General features: G+C 33.6%; 1 protein-coding gene and 1 pseudogene across 2 annotated transcripts in view; both read right to left on the bottom strand.

Annotated features, from left to right (window-relative positions):
- Window positions 1-8234, bottom strand: part of LOC105554837 — a 25136-nt pseudogene that overhangs the window by 8219 nt on the left and 8683 nt on the right.
- Window positions 6011-8234, bottom strand: part of CD82 (CD82 molecule) — a 90188-nt gene continuing 87964 nt past the window's right edge. For both annotated transcript variants that reach the window (XM_012001355.1, XM_012001356.1), the window contains 2 exons: window positions 7893-7899; window positions 6011-6287 (listed from right to left, as the gene is read on the bottom strand). The gene's annotated coding sequence lies outside the window, so the exon portion shown is untranslated. The remainder of the gene's footprint in view (window positions 6288-7892; window positions 7900-8234) is intronic.

Here is an 8234-nt window from a genome sequence, read left to right as displayed (position 1 = left end):
CTCCCCTCTCCTCTCCTTTCCTCTCCTCTCCTCTCCTCTTATTGCTGAGAGTTTTTGTAAGGAATAGTATTTGGATTTGACAAATACTTTTACTGCATTCATTCAGATGACCAGATGGCATTCCTTTTTTAGTCTGTTAATATAATGAATTATATTGATTGATTTTTGAATCTTAAGCTAAACTTATGTTTTTCTAGTAAAACTCCACTTGGTCATGATGCATTATAAATTTAATATATTGTGCTGCAGAAGGATGGTGTATTAAAAAATTAATATATTGTTATGCTTACTTCAATAACACTTTGGCTAATAATTTTTACACTTACATTCATGAGGGAGATTTATCTATGCCAAACACATAGTCTTCTATTTTTATAATGGCTTTATTTGGCTTTGGTAACAAAGCAATGTTGACCATATAATACGAGTTAAGAATATGTCACTTTTTAAGTTTTTGAAAGAATTTATGTAGAATTGGTATTGTTTTTTCCCATAAAAATTTGGTCGATTCCGCAGTGAAGTTGGGCCTGGCATTTTCCTTGTTCAAAGTTTTGAACTACATATCCAATTTCTTTGCTAGGAATACAGTTATTTAAGTTATTTTCTTCTTGAGTAAGCTTTGATAATTTGTGTCTTTGCAGGAATTTTTTTTTATCTAAGTTGTCAAACTTATTGACATAAAGCTCATAATATCCCTACATTTTCCTGTTAGTATCTGTAGAACCTCTAGTAATATGGCTTCTGTTATTCCTGATATTGGTAATTGGAGTTATATCTGTTTTTATCTCGACCAATCTGGCTGGAGGTTTATCAATTTTATCAATCTTCTCGATGAATCAGCTTTTGGTGTTATTGAATTTTCCTCTATTGCTTTTCTGTTTTATCATCTGATCTTCACTATTTTCTTTGGTTTAATTTTATTTTCTGTTTCTAGTTTCTTAAGATGAAAGCTGAGGTAATTCATTTCAGATGCTTCTTAATATATGTACTTAATAATGTAAATATCCCTCTAAATATTGCTTTACCTGCATCCCTTAATTTTTAATATCGCATTTCCATTTTCATTTAATTCACAATAATTTCCTTTTGATTTCTTCTTTCACCAATGAGTTACCTAGAACTTTTCAAATATTAGTTTCCAAATACTTCGAGATTTTCCAGGTGACTTCCTATTAATAATTTATAATTTAATTTCTTTATGGTCAAAAAACATACCTTGTTTGATTTGAATGCTGTAAAATGTATAGCAACTTGTTTTGTGGCCAAGAATATAGTCTCTCTTGGTAAATTATCTATGTGTACTTTAGAAAAAGAATGTGTGTTCTTGTCTTGTGAGTGGAGTGTTTTACAAATATTAGATTGAAGTGATAGACTTGTTCAAGTCATCAGTATACTTATTAAATTTCTGTTTTGTCTTAGTTGTCCTTGAGAGAAGACTGTTGAACTCTCCAACTGCAATTATGGATTTCTCTATTTCCCCTTGTAGTTCTGTCAATTTGGGCTTTGAAGCTCTTTTGTTAGGAGCATAAATATTTAGGATTGTTATTTTTTTTTCCTTGATGAATTCACCCCTCTATCATTTTGAAATGACACTCATTATACTTGGGCATAGTCTTTGCTCTGAAATCTACTTTGTTTAATATTAATATGCTTACTTCAGTTTTCTTTTGATTAGTGTTAGCCAGTGTAACTTTTTTCCATACTTTTAACCTATTTGTGTCTTTATATTTATAGGCATCATATAATTAAGTCTTGCTTGTCTATTCAATCTGACAATCTCTTCCTTTTAACTGGGGTGTTTAGGCCATTCATATTAATGTGATTACTAATACGGTTAAATTTAAATCTAGCATTTTGTTACTTATTTTCTCTGTGTCTCATATGTTCCTTGAAGATCCCAGTTTTCTCCTTTTTCTGCCTTCTTTTGAGTATTTTCATCTCGTTTTTTATCTGATTGCCTGTAATCCTTTGTTGTGTTATTTTAGTGTTTAGGTTTTATAGTATAGTATAACTATAAAACTTATAGTACGTAGTTATAGTATAACTATAAAACTTATAGTACGTAGTTATAGTATAACTATAAAACTTATAGTACATAGTTATAAATAGAAAACTTATAGTACATAGTTATAGTATAACTATAAAACTTATTGGTTTACTTGCAAGTGATACAACACCACTTCATGAGTATAAAGTGTGTACAAGAGTATACTATTTCTCCTCTTCCTGTCTTTGTGCCATTTTTATCATACATTTTACTTCTACATGTACTATAAAATTCCACCACATTGCCATTTTTTTGCTTTAAATGGTAAACTATATTTTAAAGATATTTAAATAATAATAAATACATTTTATACTCATATAGTTAACATTTTTGTGCCTTTTATTCGTTTGTGTAGATCCAGATTTTCATCTGGTATCATTTTTGTTCTTTTGAAGGACATTATTTAACATTTTCTATAGTGCAGGTTTGCTAGTCATGAAATGTGTCAGCTTTTGTATGTCAGAAAATATTTAATTTCACTTCTGTTTTTGAAAAATATTCCTGCCGAATAAAGAATTCTAGGTTGGCAAACATTTTTAATGCCCCTCTGCCTTCTGGCTTGCATTATTTTCAACACAGAGTCTGCTGTCATTTTTATCTTCCTTCTTCTGTTCATAATGTGTCTTTTTTTTCTGGCTGCTTTTAAGATTTTGTCTTTATCAGTGATTTTAAATAACTTGATTATAATGGTGGCTTAGTGTCATTTTCTTCCTATTTTCTGTGTATATTTATATAATAAAATTTGGAAAAATTGTAGTCATTATTTCTTCAAATATTTTTTAGCCTCCCTTCCTTCCTTTGAAGATTCCATTTGCACATCTGTTAGGCTGCTTGAAGTTGTTCCCACATCTCACTGATACTATATTCATGGTTTTTAGTTTTTTTGGTTCCTTTTCTAGCCATGTTTCTTTTGGTTAATTTCTATTGCAACGACTTCAAGTTCACTTGCAGTGTTTAAGCTGCCATTAATCCCAGAATATTTTTATCTCAAGTGTTGTAGTTTTTATCTGCCTCCCTGGTAATTTTCAGTTGAATGGCAGACGTTATGAATTGTATCTTGTTAGATGTAGCATATTTGAGAATTCCTATGACTATTCTTGAGCATTGTTTTGGAATTCAGTAAAGATGGTTGGAAACAGATGGATTCTTGTAGGTCTTGCTTTTAAACTTTATTAGGTGGGACCAGAGAAACATTGAGTCTTGGGCTAATTTTCCCTCAACACTGAGACAACCCTTTTGAATATTCCACCCATGATTCATAAATTATGACATTTTAAAAATCCTGACTGGTGCTAACAAGAACTATCCCCAGACCTGTGCGAGCTCTAATCTTGTCAAGTGGTTTTATACCCCCAGATTTGGGTATGCTCCTCACATGCAAGCATGAATCAGTACTCATTTGAATATTCAAGGAGGATAGCCTACCTCCAGAATTCTCTCTCTGTATAGCTCTCTCTTTTCCAGGACTCTTCCCTGTGAACTTGACTTTTTGGCCTCTTGTAACTCCCAGTTCCATTACCTTAACTCAGGAAGCTGACAGGCTCCCCTAGGACTCCTCTTCCCTGTGTTATGGCCTGTAAACTCTCAATACAGTAAGTTGGAGACAATTAAAAATGTTCTAAAATTGTTGGTTGCACAAATCTGTGAATATACTAAAAACCATTCAGTTGTACACTTTAAATTGGTGAATTGTGTGGTAAATGAATTATATCTCAATAAAGCTGATATTTTAAAAAATATATAGGCCAGGCACAGTGGCTTATACTTTTAGTCCCACCACTTTGAGAAGCTGAGGTGGGAGGATCACTTGAGTCCAGGAGTTCGAGACCAGCGTGGGAAACACAGTGGGGCTGCCTTTTGTACAAAAAATAAAATAAATAAAAATAAAAATATATAAGCATGTAGTCTCAATGATAAAAATAAAATAACTAGCTTAGAGCTGGAATTTAATTTTTAATTTTGTCAGAAAAATTTATCTTTTCATCAGAACACTGAGTCCATTTATATTGCTTGTGATTACTGATACATTTGGGTGTGTTTCCATCATCTTATTTTGTGCTATGTGTACAGCTTTTTCAGTTTTTTTCTCTTTCTTGCCTCATTTTGAATTAAACGAATTTGATCCTCACTGAAAACATACAGTATGAACAACCAAAGGGAGAAAACTAACATTATGAACAAAAAGTAATGTTATCCACTAATGCCTAAAAACCCAGCACTCAAAATGTCTATCTGTTTTTAGGTGAGTTTTGCCTTCTTTACGGGACTTAACCCATAAGTACAGCTCCTCTGTGATCTGCTTATCTGGTCAGTCATGATCAGATCTAGTTTTGTATATGTGTTTAGTTCCATTTCCCCCTTACTAGTCAAGCAGTTTTATTTTCTCTATACAGTCATATGCCACTTAACGATGGGAATACATCCTGAGAAATTTGTCATTAGGTGATTTTGTCATTGTACAAACATCATAGATTATATTTAAACACTAACTAGATGGTATAGCCTACTACATACTAAAGCTACATGGTATATATAGCTCATGGCTCCTAGACTACAAACCTCTATAGCATATTACTGTACTGAATACTGTAGGCAATTGTAACACAGTGATAAACATTTGTGTATCTAAACATACCTAAATGTAGGAAATATAATGCATTGTGCTACAATGTTATGATGGCTGATGCCTACGATATCACTAGGTGAGTAGGTGATCGGAATTTTTCAGCCCCATTATAATCTTACGGGATCTCCATTGTTTATGAGGTCTGTCGTTAACCAAAACATCATTATGTGAAACATGGCTGTATATCCTTATCCTTAACAGTTCAACATTCTTACTTAACATAACTAAGATAAAGTCAATATGATTTTACTCTCTTTCCAAACAATACAAAGATCTCATAACACTTTAATTCCTTTTATTCTCCTTCCACCTACCAGCTACTATTGTCCAATATTTTAGTTTTATTTTGTGAAATCAGCTCCCCACAATCAGACATTATATCTCGTGTACATGCAGTCATTATGTTTTGAGTTTAACCACACATGTATAATTATCTTTGCCCACCATTCTTTCTTGTATCTCAGAATTTCCAACTCTCAGATATTTTTCTTTCTGTCTAGGGTATATTTTTTAAAAAGCTTTATTGAGATATGGTTTGCATACCATAGAATTCATCCATTTAAATTGTAGAATTCAATGATTTTTAATATATTCACAGAGATTTGCAACCACCACCACAATCAACTTTAGGACATTTCCGTCATCCCAGTGAGAAACTTTATAACCCTTGGTAATCACTCCACATTTTTCCTCAAATCTCCCAGCCCTAGGCAACCACTAATCTACTTTCTGTCTCTGTAGAGTTCCCTATTTTTGACATTTCGTGTAAATGGAATCATACAATATGTGGTCTTTTGTGGCTGACTTCTTTCACTTAGTATAATGTTTTCAAAACTCATTGTGTTACAGCATGTACTCCATGTTTTTTGTTCTCAAATAATAATCCATTGTATGAATATACCACATTTTACATATGCATTCATCCACAAAGTTATATTTAGGTTGTTTCCACTTTTTGGCTATTATGAATAATGCTCCTATGAGCATTTGTGTGTACATTTTTATGTAGATGTACGTTTTCAGTTTTCTTGGGTGTATATCTAGGAGTGAAATTGCTGGGTCATATGATTACTCTGTGTTTAAGATTTCGAAGAATCGTTGAACTGTTTTCTAAGGTGGCTGCACCATCTTACCTTCCCACCAGCAATGTGCAAGGGTTTCCATTCCTCAGCAGCCTTGCCGACACTTGATATTTTATTCTTTTTCTTTTCCTTTTTTTTTTTTTATAATTTCCCTCCTTGTGTGTGTGAAGTGGTATTTCATTGTAGTTTTGATTTGCATTTTCCTGTTTTCATGTGCTGATAGGCCATTTGCATATATTCTTTTTTTTTTTTTTCTTGAGATGGAGTTTTGCTCTTATTGCTCAGGCTAGAGTGCAGTGGTACGATCTCGGCTCACTGCAACCTCCACCTCCCAGGTGCAAGAGATTCTCCTGCCTCAGCCTCCTGAGTAGCTGGGATTACAGGGGCCCGCCACCACATCTGGCTAATTTTTGTATTTTTAGTAGAGACGGTGTTTCACCATCTTGGCCAGGCTGGTCTCAAACTCCTGACCTTGTGATTCACCTGCCTTGGCCTCCCAAAGTGCTGGGATTACAGGCGTGAGCCACCGTGCCTGGTCCATTTGCATATATTCTTTGGAGAAATGTCTGTTCAAGTCCTTTGCCTATTTTTCAAATAGCTTATTATTTGTCCTTTTAATATTGAATTGTAAGAGTTCCTTATATATTCTGGATACTAGTCCTTTATCAGATATATGATCTCCACATATATTCTCCCATTCTATAGTTGTCTTTTCACTTTCTTCATGATATCTTTTAAAGCACAAATGTTTTAATCTTAAATAAAGTCCAATTTATCTATTTTTTTCTTTTGCTGCCTGTGCTTTTGACATCATGGCTAAGAAGGTTTTGCCTAATCCTAGGTCACTAACATTGAAACCTATGTTCCTAAGTTTTATATATAAGAGTTTTATAGTTTTAGCTCTTTCATTTAGGTTTATGATCCATTGTAAGTTAATTTTAGTGCATGGTGTAAGGAAAGAATCCAACTTCATCCTTTTGCATATGGATATCCAGTTGTTCTAGCGCCATTTGTTGAAAAGAATATGTTTTCCCATTGAATTGTCTTGGCATCCACCCTTTTTCATAATGTATGATTTTATTTCTGGATTCTCAATTCTCTTCCATTGATCTCTATGTCAATCTTTTTGCCAGGACTACAGTCTTAATTACTTCAGCTTTGTAGTAAGTTTTAAAATCAGGAAGTGTGGGTCCTCCAACTTTGCTCTTTTTCAAGTCTGTTTTATCTATTCTTGGTCCTTTACATTTCCATATAAATTTTAGGATCAGCTCGTCAATTTCTGTAAAACGGCCAGCTGGGATTTTGATAGGGGTGGCACTGAATCTGTAAATCAATTTGGGGTGCATTTCCATCTTAATAATCTTAAATCTTCCAGTTCATGAACAGAAGCAATCTTTCCATTTATTTAGGTCTCTTTTAATTTATTTCAATCATATTTTACAGTTTTAAGGGTGCAAGCATTGTTCTTCTTTTGTTAAATGTATTCTTTAGTTTTAAAAAAAAATTTAATGCTATTGTAAGTGGAATTGTTTTTCTTACATCCATTTTTCTTGGATTATATATTACTAATGTATAGAAATACAATTATCTGTATACATTGATTGTGTATCCAGCAACCTTGCTAAACGTGTTTATTAGTCTAATAGTTCTTTAGTTGATTCGTTACCATTTCTATACAGAGGAACATATCATCTGCAAATAAAGATGGTTTTACTTCTTTAATTTTTTTCTTGCCTAATTTCCTGGCTACAACCTCCAGTACAATGTTAAATAGAATTGGTGACAGCAGACCTCCTTATCTGTTCTTGACCTTAGGGAGAATAAAGTACATTCTTTAGACTCTCCTTTAGTGAGGTCCATTGTGGTAAACTCAGTTTTTTGTTTTTTTTCCCCTCTTGAGATGGGGTCTCAATCTGTCACCCAGGCTGGAGCACAGTGGTGATCTCCCCACCTCAGCGTCCCAAGTAGCTGGGACTACAGGCATGCACCACCACACCCAACTACTTTTTGTATTTTTTGTAGAGATGGAGCGGGGATCTCACTATGCTGCTTAGGCTGGTGTTGAACTCTTGAGCTCGAGCAATCCACCCGCCTCTGCCTCCGGAAGTGCTGGAATTACAGGCACGAGCCACCATGCCCGGCCCCTCCCAGTTATATTACATCTTTGTTCTTGAAATGTGGATTCACCAGATACAGACTTCTAGGTCAACAACTATTTTATTTTAGCAATATAATTTAAAATGCACTAAAAATATTATTCTACTGTCTTCTGAATTGAATTGTTGCTGCTGAGAAGTCAGCCACCTGTCTAAAGGTTGTTTCATGGGATTTTTTTTTTTTTTTTTTTTTTTTTTGCTTTTATGATCTTTTTTTTTGACATGGAGTTTCTTTTTAACTGACACATAATCAGTCTACATATTTACGGGGAACAATGTGATGTTGTGATACATGTAAACATTGTGTAATGATCAAATCAGGG

This window comes from Mandrillus leucophaeus, unplaced genomic scaffold, assembly GCF_000951045.1.
Source record: "Mandrillus leucophaeus isolate KB7577 unplaced genomic scaffold, Mleu.le_1.0 Scaffold66, whole genome shotgun sequence".
NCBI classification, from domain to species: Eukaryota; Metazoa; Chordata; class Mammalia; order Primates; family Cercopithecidae; genus Mandrillus; species Mandrillus leucophaeus.
Note: the sequence above shows the minus strand (reverse complement) of the source record. Positions and strands in the feature narration are given on the sequence as shown.